Source organism: Mauremys reevesii, linkage group 1 (genome assembly GCF_016161935.1).
Source record: "Mauremys reevesii isolate NIE-2019 linkage group 1, ASM1616193v1, whole genome shotgun sequence".
In the NCBI taxonomy this organism is placed as follows: Eukaryota; Metazoa; Chordata; order Testudines; family Geoemydidae; genus Mauremys; species Mauremys reevesii.
The window spans coordinates 100529527-100549037 of NC_052623.1; the positions used below are offsets into that span (position 1 = coordinate 100529527).

The 19511-nt window shown below is 41.4% G+C and overlaps 1 protein-coding gene across 3 annotated transcripts in view; it reads left to right on the top strand.

The window, feature by feature from the left end:
- Window positions 1-19511, top strand: part of HS6ST3 (heparan sulfate 6-O-sulfotransferase 3) — a 517000-nt gene that overhangs the window by 7909 nt on the left and 489580 nt on the right. The window contains exons 2-3 of one of the 3 annotated variants that reach the window (XR_005588097.1): window positions 13132-13180; window positions 13726-13769. The exons of 1 other annotated variant lie outside the window; for it this stretch is intronic. The gene's annotated coding sequence lies outside the window, so the exon portion shown is untranslated. Of the gene's footprint in view, window positions 1-13131; window positions 13181-13725; window positions 14028-19511 lie in introns of those variants that run through there. One more of the 3 variants, XR_005588096.1, reaches the window with a different exon arrangement.

Here is a 19511-nt window from a genome sequence, read left to right on the forward strand (position 1 = left end):
AGGGAATGCAGGGGTAGCATTCGGTGGGTTCCATCCTGGTCAGGGGAGTGGAGATCGCTTTGTGAAGCTCTGTCCAACTAGGAGCTGCTGCTAGAAAACCAGGAGCTGCTGCTGAGAAATTGCTGGGGCTTTGACCAGCGAGAGAGCCACAGAACTTATTGCTGGGCTTCATTGGAGCCAAGGCAGAGACTGTTGCTGTGCCTAGAGCTGACTGAGGTTGGCTGCAGTGAAGGAACATGAGTAACCACCACCTTTGTTTCAGAAAGTGCTTGCAAAGAAATCGAGATAGTGAAGAGACTTTAATGGATTTCCCTGAGTCTGAGAAGAGATGAAGTGGCCTTATTGTCTAATGAAGATCCAGGGTCACTGACCTGTGGTTAAAACAACTCCCATCTTCAGAGGGGTTATGGAGGTTTGAATGACCTGAAGTTAGAATTGCTCTGCCCCTTGTTACCTTAGCTGTACTGCCTTACTGGAGCAGTAGAGTTCTGTTCACAGATTGATATCTTCAAGTGTGCCCACGCAACCAAGCTTCTAGAACTCTGAAATTAAGAGGAGTACACACTCAAGTGTGGGGTAAATTAAGTTGGTTAAGTTTAATTTACTACTGTAAGCTGCATTTATTAATTGATTTGTTGAAATGAAGGTTGTGACATTTTAATTAATCTTAATCTGTTATGTTTTACTACATTGTTAAGTAAAGGTGTGTTAACCCTAATCTAAATTTATATTGGATGCATATTGTTTTTAATTGGTACTTTTCAGTTAGACCCCTCACATAGATCAACTCAGGTTTATTCCTGGTGATCCCCAAGATATGCCAGTGAATGTGTATAAGGTCCAGTCAGGTGTATAGTATAAGGACTGCAGCTGAAGGATGGATAGAGGATTCCTACCTATCCAACATCACCCCAGGATACTCAGGATCTCCTTTACTGTTGACAACATCAAGCACCTGGGCACACAGGTGAATGTTGCCTGCTCCTGAGTAACCCAGGAACGGAAGGGGTGGTACAGAAGCATAATTTGAAATTAAATTGAAAATTTAAATTAAAAAAGTTAAAGCTTAGAACTGTTTAAACATAAATTGTCAACATCTCATGTAAAAATATAATAAGCAAATATCCTTAAGTCATACTTTAAGTTTTCAAGCAGCATTTTTCTTACCTTGCCTATCTGTAAATTTCAATTGTTATTGAGGGAAATATTTTTTCATCAGTTTGTGTTTATGGTGAAATAGACATTTACTGATTAAAAATCTAATCCTTCCAAGGCTACTGATTAGTAATCTAGAGAATAGAGGGATTGTTGTATTACTAGAATTCTTTACCCCTGAAATGAAATATATGAACAGTTTAAAAGACACAGCAAATACTAGTCAACAGTTGAAAACAGGAGTGAAAACCATTCTTATGTTCAAAAGTGCATGGGAAACGTACAAGGACAGAATGTGTGTAATTACCAAAGCTAAAAATTGGCCAGGAAACTGATTTGTAGCACTCCCTGTTCCTGTAAAAAGTGCCATTAGATCTTAAGTCAGTTAAAACGTTGGTTTAGTCTCTTCTAAAACAAACCCAAATGCATCTCTCTAGTTCCTTTCACTGGAATCCTCTAGGTGCAAGCAGAACTTAATACAGTCCTAGAATCATCAAAATGTAGTGAAGGGCTGAAAGGGACCTCAAAAGGTCATCTAGTTTAGCCGTCTGCACTGAGGCAGACCAAGTATATCCAGACTGTCCCTGGTAGCTGTTTGTCTAACCTGTTCTTAAAAACCTTCAATGACAGAGAGATTCCACAATCTTCCTTAGAAACATGTCCAGAATTTGAACTTTCTAACTATAAGAATAGTTATCATAATCTAACCTAAATCTCCCTTGCTGCAGATTAAGCCCATTATTTCTTGTCCTATCGTCAGTGGACATGGAGAACAATTGATCACAGTCCTCTTTATAACAACCTTTAACATATTTGAAGACTGTTATCATGTGTTCCCCCCACCTCCGTGTTCTTTTCTCAAGACTAAACATGTCCAGTTTTTTAACCTTTCTTCATAGGTCATTTTGTTTCTCTTCTCTGGACTCTCTCCAACTTAGTCCATGTCTTTCTTAGGCTATGGCTACACTTAAACTTCAAAGCGCTGCCGCGGCAGCGCTTTGAAGCGCTAAGTGTAGTCAAAGCGCCAGCGCTGGGAGAAAACTCTCCCAGCGCTGTCCGTACTCCACCTCCCTGTGGGGAATAACGGACAGCGCTGGGAGCGTGGCTCCCAGCGCTGGGGCTTTGACTACACTGGCACTTTGTAGCGCCGCAATTTGCAACGCTGCAGAGGGTGTGTTTTCACACCCTGCTGCAGCGCTGCAAATTTGTAAGTGTAGCCAAGCCCTTAGTGTGGTGTCTCTAGCCTCTCTCCCCTCACCAATGGGTGCTTGCAGTTTTGGACAATGATTAAATTCTGTTTATCATATAGAAAATCTGCTTCCTATAAAATTATGCTAAATGATAAAAGTGAGATAGAGCTGCTCTAAATAAGGATGGATGGATCATAGTCTCTTTTTGTGGAAATCGTAGTTGTGATCCTGAATCTCCATATGTATTCTTGTAAGAACAAGCTAGTCTTCGTCCTGCTCTATACTTGAAAGATGACCAGTTGCTAAGAACTGATGCTGAATGCAGATTAGCTGCAAGTGTAGAAAAAGATAGTGTTCACCACTGGCTCAGAAAGAGGTCAAAACTTGGTTGCACCTATAGCAGGCACCTGTTATGAGCAACAGGTAACGTGTATAGTATAGGTCAGTCCTTACAGACAATTTAATGGTGTGGAGGGAAGGTTTTTTATATTTAAACAAATGTTCAGTCTGGCAGTATTTGAAGCCCTTCCATTAGTTGGGCAACACATGATGTAGCTAGGAGCTCGCTTACCCCCTTTAGATATTCTTCACAGCCTCTTCTAATATTTTTTTGTCCCTTTCTCCCTGGTTCTGTGATATGTGGGTTTTTTGACGTCCTTGACACTTCTTGTTTGACATTCCACTTCTCAAACCTGGCTTCCTATTGACCTTTCTTATTCCTAGCTTCTTTCTCGGAGATGGGGTGGTATGCTTTTGTTATCACTACGCCCTGGTCTACACTATGAGTTTAGGTCGAATTTAGCAGCGTTAGATTTAACCCTGCACCCGCCCACACGACAAAGCCGTTATTTTCAACTTAAAGGGCTGTTAAAATCGATTTCGGTACTCCTCCCCCGACGAGGGGATTAGTATTGAAATCGACCTTGCTGGGTCGAATTTCGGGTAGTGTGGTCGCAATTCGATGGTATAGGGCTCCGGGAGCTATCCCAAAGTGCTCCATTGTGACCGCTCTGGACAGCGCTCTCAACTCCGATGCAGGGCCAGGTAGATAGGAAAAGGCCCGCGAACTTTTGAATCTCATTTCCTGTTTGGCCAGCGGGGCGATCTGCAAGTTAGTGCAGATCTCATCAGCAGAGGTGACCATGATGGAGTCCCAGAATTGAAAAAGAGCTCCAGAATGGACCGAACGGGAGGTATGGGATCTGATCGCTGTATGGGGAGATGAATCCATGCTATTAGAACTCCGTTCCAAAAGACAAAATGCCCAAACATTTGAAAAAAATCTGCAAGGGCATGAAGGACAGAGGCTATAACAGGGACCTGCAGCAGTGCCGCATGAAACTTAAGGAGCTGAGGCAAGCCACCAAAAAAACAGAGAGGGAAACAGCCACTCCAGGTCAGAGCCCCAGACGTGCCACTTCTATGATGAGCTGCATGCCATTCTAGGTGGTGCAGCCACCATTACCCCACCCCTGTGCTTTGACTCCATCAGTGGAGTAGCATGCAACAGGGATGTGGGTTTTGGGGACGAGGAAGATAGCTCACAGCAAGGAAGTGGAGAAACTGTTTTCCCTGACAGCCAGGAACTGTTTCTCACCCTGGACCAGGAGTCAGTACCCCCCGAACTCACCCAAGGCTGCCTCCTGGGCCTGCCAGGTGGAGAAGGGACCTCTGGTGAGTGTACCTTTTGTAAATATTATACATGGTTTAAAAGCAAGCATGTTTAATGATTAATTTTCCCTGGCGTTTGCAGCCAGTACAGCTACAGGAAAAGTTTAACGTGTCTGGGGGTGGAGCGGAAATCCTCCAGGGACATCTCGATAAAGCTTTCCTGGATGTACTCCCAAAGCCTTTGCAAAAAGTTTCTGGGGAGGGCAGCCTTATTCCGTCCTCCATGATAGAACACTTTACCACGCCAGGCCAGTAGCATGTAGTCTGGAATCATTGCATAACAAAGCATGGCAGCATACGGTGCCAGTGTTTGCTGGCATTCAAACAGCATCTGTTCTTTATCTCTCTGTGCTCTCCTCGGGAGAGTGATATAATTCCTGGTCACCTGGTTGAAATAGGGTGATTTTATTAAGGGGACATTCAGAGGTGCCCATTCCTGCTGGGCTGTTTGCCTGTGGCTGAACAGAAATGTTCCCCGCTGTTAGCCATGCGGTGGCGGGAGTGGTGAAGGGATCATCCCAGAGAAGTGTCTGTGTGTGTGTGTGTGTGTGGGGGGGGAGGTTAGTTGGGTTTGTGCTGCACGTTAACCCGAAAACCGCAGCTTCTCCTCCTTTTAAATGGCCAACCCAACGGCTGCTTAGTATGGGAAATGAGAGTGCTGCTCTTTGAAACCATTCCCACATATTATGAAGGTTAAAGAAGCCAAGAGACTGTGTTTTACCATGGCTGCCTGCAAGCCAAATTCTGTTGCCCAGCCCTGTGTGAAAGATCTCTCACGCCAAACCGGCATACCCTCAATAAGAGGCAAAATGCGACCTTGTACCGAAAACACATGTGCTATGTAATGTTAACAGCAAGGTTTAGCGAGAAAGAGTCTACCCATTGTTCTCTAAAATGTGTCTTTTTAACTACCACTCTCCCTTTTTTTTTCCTCCACCAGCTGCAAATGTTTCAACGCTCACACTATCTTCTCCTTCCAAGAGGCTAGTGAAGATTAGAAGGAGAAAAAAACACACTCGCGATGAAATGTTCTCTGAGCTCATGCAGTCCTCCCATACTGAAAGAGCCCAGCAGAATGTGTGGAGGCAGACAATGTCAGAGTCCAGGAAAGCACAATATGAGCGTGAGGACAGGTGGCGGGCTGAAGATGATAGGTGGCGTCAGGTTGGTGACAGAAGGCAAGAGGCAATGCTGAGGCTACTGGACGAACAAACTGATATGCTCCGGCGTATGGTCGAGGTTCAGGAAAGGCAGCTTGAGCACAGATCACCACTATAGCCCCTGTGTAACCAACCACCCTCTTCCCCAAGTTCCATAGCCTCCTCACCCAGACACCCAAGAACGCGGTGGGGGGGGGGCCTCCGGGCACCCAAATGCTCCACCCCAGAAAACTGCCCAAGCAACAGAAAGCTGGCATTCTCAATAAGTTTTAAAGTGCAGTGTGGCCTTGTCCTTCCCTCCTCCCTCCACCCACCTGGTGCTTCCCTCCTCCCCTACCCCTACCCGGCTACCTTGGCAATTATCCCCCTATTTGTGTGATGAATTAATAAAGAATGCATCAATGTGAAGCAACAATGACTTTATTGCTTTTGCAAGTGGTGATCGAAGGGGGACAGGAGAGTGGTTAGCTTACAGGAAAGTAGAGTGAACCAAGGCATGAGGGATTCATCAAGGAGAAACAAACAACTTTCACACTGTAGCCTGGCCAGTCATGAAACTGGTTTTCAAAGCTTCTCTGATGTGCACCACGCCCTCCTATACTCTAACCGCCCTGGTGTCTGGCTGCGCATAATCAGCGGTCAGGCAATTTGCCTCAACCTTCCACCCCTGCCATAAATGTCTCCCCCTTACTTTCACAGATACTGTGGAGCGCACAGCAAGCGGTAATAATGGGAATATTGGTTTCGCTGAGATCTATCCGAGTCAGTAAACTGCGCCAGCATGCTTTTAAATGTCCAAATGCACATTCTACCACCATTCTGCACTTGCTCAGCCTATACTTGAGCAGCTCCTAACTGCTGTTCAGGCTTCCTCTGTATGGCTTCATGAGCCATGGCATTAAGGGGTAGGGTGGGTCTCCAAGGATAACTATAGGCATTTCAACATCCCTAATGGTTATTTTCTGGTCTGGGAAGAAAGTCTCTTGCTGCAACTTTTGAAACAGAGCAGAGTTCCTGAAGATGCGAGCATCATGTACCTTTCCCAGCCATCCCACGTTGATGTTGGTGAAACGTCCCTTGTGCTCCTGGCTGGCCTCAGTGAGGTCAGCCGGGAGCGCCTGGACATAAATGGGAGACGACGATGGCCAGCAGCGGTACTGCACCGTCTTCTAGTGAGCAGCCAGGAGACAACGATGGCTAGCAGTCGTATTGCACAGTTTTCTGCCGAGCAGCCAGGAGACGACAATGGCTAGAAGTCGTACTGCACCAATTTCTGCTGAGCAGCCAGGAGACAACAATGGCAAAAAATAAGTGCTCTTATAGATGAGGGCACCAGACCCTGCCCAAAGGTTTCATGATCTAAATGTAATCCTAATGGAAGACAGAAAGGGACAGACTAGGAGAGCTGCGAGACAAAGTTTACAAATATAGGTCAAGCCTTCCAGCCACTAATCACTTGTGGGTTTTGAGTGCATCTGTGAGGATTCTGCATGCAGAAGCATGTGGGATCTGAATCTTTGATCAGCAGTGATTTTGGACTGCACCTGCCCCATGCATGCCCAACTTCAGGCATAAAAGGCAGAGTAACTGCAACCATCCCTCAGTGCCCTATTGCTGCTCATAACAATGAGCTAGGACTAAGCTGTGCATGCCAGATACCCTTAATGCATTTTCTATCAAATATAGCTTGCTAGGATTATTTCCCTATAAATTCCCCCTTTGTATTTTTTTTTTAAAGAAAAATCTTTACTTAAATTTATTCCTAAAATTCACAAACCGAGCTCTCTTATTTTTTCCCTTTGGTGCTTTGTGCTGCAGTCACTTTAGTGGGAAGTTTAAAGCCTGTGAGCTTCAAATCCTGCCCACCTTGTGATCATCTCACCCCCCCGCCTCCTGATACTCACAGCCATTGTTTATTTTGCCTTGATGAGAGCCATGTGCCTGACCAATGTTCTATCTGCAAATCGTTCTTGAGCGCAGGAAAATCAAGGGACACCTTGGTGAAATTATCTGTTGCAACAGTCTGAGGGACTCAGACGAAAGTGCATCAACCTCTAAGACAGCATCTTCTATCTCTAAGTCAGGGTGTTTCAGTGCCCCCTTTAGCTGGAATACAACTGCCGAGACTTGTACCTATAAGAAGTCTGACCCAGTACTGGCAAGGTAAAAGTCATGGTTGCCAACAACTACCTTGGTGCGATGGCTGCTCTGGTACTGAACAGAGGCAAAGTAGAGTAGAGCACTGGACCACACGTAGTTCCCAGCACCAAGCTTGCTCCTCAAAGAAAGTGAAAGTTTGAGAAGCCTAAAAAGTGCTGCTTGCCTTCACTCTTTTCCCGAGAACTGAGCACAAAGTGCTTACAGGGGTATGTTCTTATGTTCTTAAGTGACACTTGTTCAGACTCTAATTTGGCACCAAAGTGCCTCATGGCTAGTCTGGTACCTACATCCAGTATTGGTTCCTTGACTCTGAATATTGAGGTACTGATGGAGACAGCATTATCATTTGAGGCACTAATAGACCATATAGACTTATTGCTGATGGAAGCGACCTCCTTTCTTTTACTTTCATCTGTACTAAGGTTGCTTCATCTGGTGCAGAGTATGATATCTCAATGCTCAGTATTGATACTACCTGAAACATCAGTACCAGTGGTAGAAGCAATCTGCTTCTCCTTCTCCTAACCACACTTTTCCTCCTCACTCCCCAAATTCAGCTGGGGATTTTCACCCCCTTGCTCACCAAGATCAGGAGATGGATTTCATTATTGTCCAGAAGGAAGAAAGTTTCTTAGAGAATGAGAGGCAAAAGAAGGCGTACACTGACACTACCTATTAAGATACATTCTTCAAAACCCCCTGCAGCATATGTTCATTCTGTTAACCTCTATTTTAGTATTTTTTCTCCCTGTTAATATTTGTTCCATTATTGTAATAGGGATAGACATTGGATTTATGAAGCAATAATTGGAAACATCATCCTTTTCCTTTCTAAAGACTGGAGAAAATCAAATACAGTACTTAGTTTGCTGCATTTCTCTAGTTGGTCATGACTTTTTCATAATTGCCACCAATTGTATAGTTAGTTCACTAATGATCAAATTTTTGAAATATTTCCCTATCTGCAATTTAATAGCTTTTTGTAAGGGTTTTCTTGTTTTCTAATCATCCATAATTTTCTTTTTTAAATTGATGAACACTTCTTTCTCAGATCAGTGTGTCACTGATTTTTTTAAACCATTCTCATGCGTTGATGGGCCTGCTTTCTCTAACTTGTTTTTATTAATAGAGCTGCTAAATTATTTTTGGTATTTTCCCTGGATTATATTTAGAAGGTCCCTTTCACAAACATCTTTTCCCTCAAAGCTTTTACTCTATTCTCTATCTGCTTTCCTTTGCAGTACAGATTTTTTTTACCCTAGATCTTGCAGCAGCCCCTTAAGAAACCAGGCTGGATGCTGCTTATTCTTCTTATTCTCTGAGGAATTGTTTTAATGTTTGTATTTTTTTCTTCAGAGTCCCCATCCCACTTCAATAATTGCTGGTTTTAATACGTGCCTCTAATTAGACCTTAGTCATCAATTTTTTTCCTCCTTCAAAACTTGTTTTTCTGAAATATACCACCATTGTACTATATTATCTGAATGAATTCCTTGCTATGGTGAATTCAAGTATCTTATGATCACTGCTTCCCAGCTTCCCTATAATTTTCACTTTTATTTCTAAGAAGTAGATCTGGCACTTTTGAATCTCTGCATATTTGCACATATCTGTTACACAATGGATGTCTGCATAATGAAAATCCTCTGTTGGTGTAATATTGTGTCCTTGAGTTCCTTATGAGTTGGTCCATGAATTTTAGATTTCCTTTTCAAGTCTGGTGGTCTTTAGCAGATGCTCACCTTGGTTTCTTCTTTTTTTGTTGCTTTTTCTAATCCAAAGAATTGACTGCTTGTAAATTGATCACAATCACTTTTGTAAAGAAAAAGCTGTTCAACCTTAAATTACAGAGCAGCTAAGATGCTGTTCCAGAATGATGATGGGGCAATAGACAACTTCTCTCCTCTACATGTATGTCGCTTTTCTGTGGAATTGTTTCATTTATTGTTGTGATACGCTGAAAAGCAGCTGTAACACTGGCAGGCCAGCTAACCAGTGTATGACCCATAACAACTTAACAAGAGACATTACAGTTGTATCAGGACAATTCACTTGTATGTGAACTTCAGAGAGATGTACTAGACCAGCAATCATTTACTTATTAATTTGTAGTAATAGAAATCAAGGGTATATGCTACATAGGTGCAGCACCCCTGGGCTCCCGGCCACAGGTTCTGCATGCCTGGGCTCCCGGCCTCAGCTCTGGGGTTGGGGGTGGGGTGGATAGGGGTAAGGAGGCTGGCTTTCAGCACCCCCATTATTAAAAATGTTCCAGCGTCACTGATATGCTAAGTGTATTTGTCTTTATTTTTCTTATAGCCTGTTAGAAATGTATCAATGTAACCAAATTAGCTTTTAGATGCTAAATCATTTTCTATCTTAATTGCTTTATATTATGTACGTGACTATGTTCTGTTAACCTTAAGATCAAAGATGTGGTACATTGCAGGAAACTAATACAGGCAGTCCTCAACTTAGGACGAATGGCACTTACGACATTTCTGAATTGACACTCTGATTCAACTTATGACAACTGGTTTCGACTTTGACACTCGGTCCCGCAATGGAGTGGACTGCGGTTCCAAGTTACGACGTTTTGACTTAAGACGCAATTTTCAGGAACCAATTGTGTCATAAGTCCAAGGACTGCCTGTAATATTATCTACATTGTCTTCAGCTTAACTATCTCTGTTATAATGAATGACTAGCTTTGTCTGTAGCTTGGCTGGAGAGGTATACACAGATAACTCACAAAGAATATGTAAGTCCTTTATGGCCAAAAGGGAAATACTGGAACTGGAAAATACCCTGGATAGAGGTGAAGGAAATGGCCTGGGACAAGGAAATAGAGAGGGCTGGGTCTTGAACTACATGCCCACTTCCTTTTTGGAGTCCCAGTCTCCAGCTCCCAGCAAAGGATAGGTGAGAGCTCCCTTTCAACAACATTTTGTTAAGGTGGGAGCTTCCTACACACCCTAAAAATAGAACAGTTTGTCCATTCCAAGAATCTTCTAATGTTATTTTTCTACTTTGTAGAAAAGAAAACAGAAATAAGAAAAGATGTAAAACTTAGTTTAATGGACTTCCTCAGTTGAAATCTACAGCTCAGCCACATGTGCACTTTTTCTAGAGCATGTTGCAATTTGCAGGGTGCCCTATAGCTGATTCTGAACTCTAACTGCATATACAGTAGAATCTCAGAGTTACTAACACTTCGGGAATGGAGGCTGTTCGTAACTCTGAAGAGTTCGTAACTCTGAACAAAACATTATGGTTGTTCTTTCAAAAGTTTACAACTGAATGTTGACTTAATACTGCTTTGAAACTTTACTATACAGAAGAAAAATGTTGCTTTTAGCTATCTTAATGTAAATGAAACAAACACAAAAACAGTTTCCTTTCCTTGTCAAATCTTTTTTTTAACTGTCTCTTTACTTTTTTTAGTAGTTTAGTGGTACTGTATTGAATTTGCGTTTTTTATTTGCCTCTGCTGCTGTTGCTTGCATACTTTTGGTTCCAAATGAGGTGTGTGGTTGACTGATCAATTCATAAGTCTGGTGTTTATAACTCCGGGGTTCTACTGCACTTATTTTATAGTCCATTTCACTTTCAGGTTAAACTCTTAACTGTTTGGGTTGCACATATTGCAAGAACTGCTTTGACAGACAGCAGTAATCAAACTCTGATGACAGAGATACTACTATCAGATAGATATGAGATACCCCTCAGAAAATTATACAAACCTAATTTTGTAATAACATTGCATTTTCCCCAAAAAGTTTATCTGCATTATTTTATTCTAAAGGTAGTGTGTTTCTGTAAAACTAATTATATGCAATATATGAAAACATCTCATAATAATACTTAATTATATGCACTCATTTAAATATACAGGTGCAAAGCTCCAAATAGATGCATATTTGAATGCTACATCACACCTTGATACAGGGGACTACACTGTTTTTTTATTTAAATGTGAATTTACTGCCTGTTTTTGTAGTTGTTTATGGTTGTATTTAAAACAAGGAAATGCAAAAATCCTCTAAATGCAATATTATGCACATCTCAGGGATTTCAAAATTATAATAACCATAATGACAATGATTCTGCCAAATGTCATGTATATATTAAGGCAGACATTTTATAACTTACAGACTAATACATCATACTGCCATCTGTACGTGTGAGTAGGATGAGCTATGTGAATCATAACTCAATTTCCTTACCTTTTGAGAGTTTAATTTTCATAATATTTCTTTAACATATTTTTGCACTGGATAGTGTCTTTCCCTATTTGGATTGAACTTAAGGGACCTTCTTAATGGTTTAATAATAGAAGGAAATATGAGAGTGGAGCAATAAATCCATTTTCATTATATGTGTAATAGCTTGTGGCTGCACTTTCTTGCTCTTTCATTCATGTGTAGCTGTTATTTTTACATTGATTTTTAAGGCTGTCTCCACTATGGATTATAATTAGCAGTGTGTAAAACATCAAAATTTAAAATTGGATATAGCTAGATTAATTGAAAAGGATAGAAATTATTACTATATTATTTGCATTAATGAAAAATACTTATAAGTTGACCTTAATTATACTCAGTATAAATAAAGGTCCATTAATCCAATGATAGTCCCTGCAATAAGTATTTTGTTTCAAATTCAGGAAATGTGCCCAACAATTTTTAGGAGGAAATATTTACCTCATAAAGTCCTTTCTTGATCAGTTGCTAATAATATTACCAAAATAAAAATTTGGTAGAACAAGGACTGGGTAAAAGCTGCGTAAAGCTGTTAGGTTAGGATATGATCCACTGAAACCTGATCTATCATATTTCACACAATGCAAAATGGTGTGGTTTGTTTTGTTACACGAGTTACACAATGTCTTGATTACAATAGAGCAGGGATGAGCAACCTTTGGCACACAGCCCATCAGGGAAATCTGCTGGCGGGACGGGACAGTTTGTTTACCTGCAGCATCCGCAGGTTTGGCTGATGGCAGCTCTCACTGGCCGTGGTTCGCCTTTCCAGGCCAATGGGGGCTGCAGAAGTGGCGGCCAGCACATCCCTCGACCCGCATCACTTCCCACAGCCCCCATTGGCCTTGAGCGGCGAACCACAGCCAGTGGGAGCTGTGATCAGCAGAACCTGCAGATGCTGCAGGTAAACAAACTGTCCCATCCCGCCAGTGGATTTCCCTGACGGACCGCATGCCAAAGGTTGCCAATCTGCAATAGAGGATAATTCTGAATCATATTGTTAATGTTACAATATAGTTGCAAAAGGCATCCTGACTGAAACCTTTGGCATACTAGCACCTGGAAATCAGAGTGCTGTATTGGACATCAGTAAAGCCTAGTTGTACCAATTTAACTAAAGGTGTGATTTTACACCAATTTAGGTAAACCAGCACAATTTTTGTGCGTAGACACTCTTTTATGTCAGTTTAAACCTGGCATGTATTGTTTTATGTTATGTCGGTACATGTGCAGATACAAGATAAACCAATATAACCAGTTTTAAACTGATTAACCGAGTCCACACATAAGTTGCATTGGTTTAACTAAACCAGTTTAGATTAAGCCAGTCCAATTTCTAAGTGTAGACAAGTTCTTACTGGGATTGGAGATGGAGTTGCACATTATCATTCTGTCTCTGATTTTAGTCTCTGCACGTGGTATGAGAGAGCCACTTAGAAAATTGGGGACGGAATGAAGATATTACAATAAAACTGAAAAGAAAAATCAAGTTTACTTGAATATCTAAAGTGTCCTTCATTTTTCTTTTTAAAGGTTGAGATCCTGATCCTGCAGCCATCCCTCTGTGTTTTGTAAGACGTAGGTAATTCTGTATGCAACATGAGAGATGGGAAATTTGTTATAACAAAACCAACAAGACTGCAATTTCTTATATTGGGCTGTATTCTCTATAGTTTTGAGGCATATCTGTAAGGCTATTATACTAATGACTTGAGGGACCTTCTTGTTTTTGGATAACAACAGTATACTGAGTGGATGGATTTTTGTAGACAATTTGGATAGAGTAGATTTGCTGCTGCTGCATATGACATCCATAAACTTTCAGTGAATGCTATTTTTTTTCTTCAGAACAAATCATTTCTTAGTCATACACTGCATAATTCTGTGTGTGTATTATAATAATGAAGTATAGGTGACCTTTTTAAGCTTGATCTGAACTATAGCTGTAAGGGAAGAATGAACTTTACTGAACACCAATACAATTGACTAAGTGCTAAATGTGTGAATAATTAATCATTGTATGGGATTAAAACTTTTATGATAACAATGAAACTAGTATTATCAAATACTGTAATGTAAAAATGCTATTATGATAACCACTAATGCTACATTCTTTCTATGTTACAGTAATGTGTTCTTAAAGAAGTATGGATAAATGCAGAACTCCTTGAGTATGTATTCCAAGAATTCTATTTCTGTTTTTAAGAAGAAATGAACAAAAGTACTGAATTGTAAAGTTGCTGTGCAGACTTTAAATGTTTTGATTTAGTACATTACCAATATTTTAAAAGTTAAAAATTAAACTTAGTTTTATCTCTCAAACTGTGTTAAATCTGTGATGAGATTATGCAGGTTACTTTGGTAGCAATGAATATTACTTACATTTGCCAATGTTATAGTCTAGGGCCTGAGCCCAGTAAAGTCAATAAAAGGGCTCCATCTGACTTTTATGGGCTTTGTTTCAGGGAATTACTACCTCCTGTGCTTAAGATCTAGGCATTATTACCACTATAAATCCTTCTATCTGAACTGCATCTCAACTTGGTGAAGAGAAGGCTTACATGACCCCAAGAGCTATGCTGGTGGGAGCATAATTCCTGGTAAGGTCACTCATGCCAGACAGGAGTGGGGCTAACAACCTGCTCCTGAAAAAAAAAGTTGTTATGGAAACCTACGCTACTACTCAGTTCAACAAATTCAGTCCAACTCAATGCAATTCAAATAGACCTAGAAGAGAGATGATAGCACAAAGTGGCCAACCCTGGACTGAAGCTACTCCACTGATGAATTTGCTGTCTACCAAATTCATTACCAAAATTGGTATGTGGAATGTGTGAATACTACATGAGCATGGTATAATAGTCCAAGTAACAAAAGAGATGGCAGATATATACTAGCCCTAAGTGAAATGAGATGTATAAGACCAGGCCAAATAACTTTGTCAGCAGAACATAACCTACTGTGTTTTGGACTACCAAATGCCAGTGATGTATACAGAGATTATTTGGATTTGATACTGTCAAGAAGGGCAGCCAAAAGCCTGGCAGTATGGGTATCAGTTTCAAAAAGGATTATAACAGTATAATTTAGATCAAAGATCCAGAAAGTGTCCATTATTCAATGTTATGCTCCAACAAATCAAGCTATCCAAGAGGAAAAAACATGGCTCAGATAGTAACCTTATGTATCATCATAGAACTGACAATTGAATAGGAGTCACCACTTTATATGAATTGTATATGAATTTCCAAAAAGCCTTTGATATACAGTATGCAGAACAGTTTTTTTTTGTGTGGAAGTTGCTACACCACTATGGAATCCCTCAAACTTGTGAACATCATTCAGAGTTACTATGGAATTATGACATACCTACTAATACATAACAGCAAACTAAGCCATTTGAGATTACCATGGGCATCAGACAAGGATGTCTCATGTCCCCCATGATCTTTTTACTTGTAGCAGATTGGGTAATGAGGCCACAGAACAACCAAGGTACACACAGTGGACTTTCATACAGAAGTTAGATGACCTTAACTTTGCAGGTAACATCAACTTGCTATCTTATACCCATAGAGATGTGCAAGGCAGAGCAGATGCTTAGAGTCCTGCAGATCTGTGGATTCTGCTTTACATCCATGGACGCAGATCCAAATTTTATACCTAGAGCCCTTCAAATCTGCAGATATCCATGGACCATATTTACAGATCCCAGATAGCTCAGAGACAGATGCAAATTTTGTATCCGTGCAGGACTCTACAGATGATCTCCAAGTCTATCCATAATTAGTAGGATTAAAAATCAGTGGTGAGAAAAACAGGACCATGAGAAAATATTACTTTCCCCCATGCTTCCAACCACCGCAACATACTCCTCAATGGCACTATAACATCCAGTGCCAAAAACAAAGGCCTCCCTCCAAACATATAAAACTCACTCCTCAGGGGGTTACCTCTCACACACCCCCACCAAAGCAAAAATTTTGAAGGTGTGATCAAGGCCCCGAGAAGCCTTCTTCTCTTCCGGTCATTCCCACTATCTTTGACGTTCCACCAGTTTGGTGAGCGACTAGCTCCATTTTTCCCATCTTGGAGACTAACCACCTCGGACAAGTGGGTTCTAGAGATAATCAAGGAAGGATACTCCATCCCCTTCCTAGCTATCTTGCCCTGCTACCATTCCCTGTCCCTCTTCAAGGACCCCTATCACAAATCCATTATACAGGGAGAAATAAATCATCATCTTCAGCTGGAAGCCATAGAACCAGTCCCTTTCCACTTCAGGGGACAGGGTTTCTACTCCCATTATTTCCTGATCCAGAAGAAATCTAGTAGTTGGCAACCTGTCCTGGACCTTCAAAATCTAAATAAGTTCATCAATCTGCAGTGCTTCAGGATGGTTATCCTCTACACTATTATTCCAGCACTGGAACAGGGGGATTGGTTCTCAGCCCTCGACCTCCAGGACACATACTTGCATATTACAATACACCTTTCCCACCAGCAATTTCTCCAATTCATCGTGGGTGACAACCACTACCAGTACAAGGTACTGCCTTTCGTACTGTTGACAGCACGTCGGGTGTTCTCCAAGGTCCTTGTACTAGTCGCTGACTATCTAAGGAAACAAGGAGTTGTCATCATCTTTCCATACTTGGACGACTGTCTCCTCAAGGCCCCATCTGAGACTGACGCTCTCTGAGCTGTCCAAATAACAATGCACCTGTTCACGGTGCTAGGTCTCCTTGTGAAGAAAAGTCCACTTTAATGCTGCTACAATGCCTGAAATTCATTGGTGCAAAATTGGATGCCATACAAGCCAGAGCCCTCCTACCACCTCACAGATCCTTGATCATACTAGATATGGTATCCAATGTACGAGTCTGCCCCCAGATCTCTGCCAGAACATGCCTCCAACTTCTAGGCCATGTGGCAGCGGCCACTTTCGTGGTCAGATATGCAAGACTACACATGGAATGTCTTCAGGCATGGCTCTGTACAGTATCTTCCCCCCAACGAACACAACCTCCACAAACTCTTATCCATGACGATGAGAGTCAAGTACTCACTACTTTGGTGGACACAGCCCAACAACATCTGTGTTGGAGCGCCTTTCCTCCAATCACCACTGCCCGTTATCCTAACAACAGATGCCTCCCTAATCGGTTGGGGAGCGCATCTCCATGATCACAGTTCAGAGCAGATGGTCGTCAACCGAATCCACCCTACACATCAACCTCCTAGAACTACAAACGGTCTGCAACACCTGCTGACATTTCCTCCCTTTACTCAAACATCATACCATCCGAGTCATGGCGCACAATCTCAATGGATGCACCACTCCTCTATACCTTCCTTCCTTGTCCACTCCTATTCTGACTACTTCACAAGATACAGGAGGACCAAGCTCATGTCATACTTATAGCTCCAACATGGCAATGACAGGCCTGGTATACTTGCCACCGTCACATGATGATATGCCAACTGATCTTTTTCCATTCTGTGCTGCGGCTCCTTACACAGGATGCATCCTCCATCCCAATCCACAGATGCTCCACCTCAAATCTGGTTCCTGTGTGGTTCTGGGATTCGGAAACAACCTGTCTGGATGCAGTCAAATAGATATTTTTGAGTAGCAGGCATGACACGACTAGATTTCAATGCTGATGCATCTCCCAGCAGGTCGACACAACACACATTCCACTACCACTTATCCTGGACTATATGTTGCACCTTAAACACACAGAAAGTTTTGGCCATGAGAAAAGGGCATTTTTTCCTTGGAAAAATCATCCAGACACAATTGTCAACCAGCTGTATGGATGAGTCTTATTGCAGCCTTGCCTGACCAGTTCAGTTTTTAGAGCAGACTGTGCTGGCAGAAGACTGCAGTGTAGTTTTTCTTTCAGCTGAGCTGACCAGCTGTTTGGGCAGGGGGAGAGTCTGCTGAGCTTGCTGCATCAATCTATATCAGACTCTGCTTTGCTCTGCACTTTGCTCCTTCCCTGCTAACCAGAGGCTAAAAACTGGTGAGGAGAAAAATCACTTTTTTTCTTCACTCTCCAAAAGTGAAAATTGTATGTGGTGGGGGAGGAGCAGATGCCTCCCCCTCTAATTATGCTTATGCTTCCAGCTGCTCCCTAGCTCTGCTGCTCAGCTTGCTTTCACAATTCTATTTTTCCATAGAGATCCCTAGCCAGCCTTTTATCTTGGGGTGGCAGACTGGGTAGCAGGCCAGGGAGGCTGCATAAAAGAATCAGTATCAGGTTATCTCCTGAGCACTTGCCTGAAACTCATGCTTTTCTGGAGCCTCGGAGAGGGCAGCTGTTACCTCGAACAGGTAGGTAGTCCCCTTTTTATAGTCTGTCTATGCTGACTGAGCTGTGTGGTGTGTAGCAGCTACAACAATGGACTCGGATCTATTATTGCTGTTTGGTTTAGACTGGATAAAACGTTGAACATCAACTGCATCACTTAAGAACCAAAGTGACTCAGTTGCTTTTCAATGGTTTATCTAGTCTAAATCAAACAGCACTTAGGCACCTAAGTGTCTTAAGTGACATAGGTGCTTTAGAGCACTTTACCATGTGTGTTTTTGTTATACTATGCAGGGCAAATATACAGCCAGCATTTTTGGACTGTGCTGCTGCTTATGAGTCTCTGAAAGTTAATAAAATCAGAGATTCTGGAGAGTAGTTTTTCTTTCACCCTTGGAGTGTCTGGGTAAGAACTGTCCAGTTGAGCTTTCCATCTAGCCAAAAATTAACATTTAAAGTAGGGTGAAGATGGTGCCTAATGTACTGTGTGGAAAACCGCCCTCCCATTCCCTCATAAATTCACAATGTATTTATTTTTTGTCAATAATTTCCAAATTTTGATAACGGGCACTGTGATTTATAAACTGTCATTAAAAATTCCTGCTGTGGGATGGATCTGTGTTCCTGACTTGTGGAGATTCTGTTTATACCTGATATGTGATTCAGTAAGCATTGACCATCTAAGACACCAGAATTTCCTAAAGCAGATTCATAGTATGCTTCTTAGGACTTGAAATTGTAATTGTTAATCTCTGGTTGTGATGGTTTAGTAGATGCTGGTTTGATTTTGAACTACTTCTCATTGAACACTTGAAGAAACTGTTTATAGCAATTACATCAGTTGATAAATGCTGTCCATTGTTCTTCAATGGATAGTAAGAAAATAGTCCTTTTTTGCTTGCTAACTCTTGTCTATAGAGAGCTATTCAGGTTTCATCTTCATTGAATGACTTCTATTTCAGTGTAATGAAACAACGTTTAAAACAGTCAGCTGAAAAAGGATTTACCTTGTAATCGAGGACTCCCTAAAACTCTGACAACTGGAAAAGTTTATTGGTTAGGTTTTTTATCTATAAAAGCTATCAAATTATTCAGATAACTAAATTTCCCATTGCTTTGTTCTTACCGTGAGACACGATCAGTGGGAAAGATGTTACCAGAGTGAGCCTTACTTGAATGCCACATGTACTATTTCCTTATTCTTATTGGCATTTCTAGATCCACTGTGTACAAGTTTTGTCGCCTTTCATCTGTCTTCCAGAAAAGAGTTGCAAAATCCCTTTATAATGCAATGATCATTTTGGCTAGGTTTCTAAAAAATGGTTTTTGTTGTTTTTTTTTAAATTCTAAAACTTGAGACAAATTGCCTGAGAGGAGAGAAAAGGCGCATTTTCTGCTAATCTCAATTGTAAATAGCTATTTTCAGAACCTGTGTGAGAGCCACTAATGGAGAAACTGTACAAAGTGAGTATAGATATTAGCTCATACTCACAGGAAAAAAATTATTTGGATTGAATTGAGAGTACAGTACTACTTGTGAAATAATCACTTATATGGTGCTGAAAACTTAAACAGTTATTAGGTGACTCTGGCCTG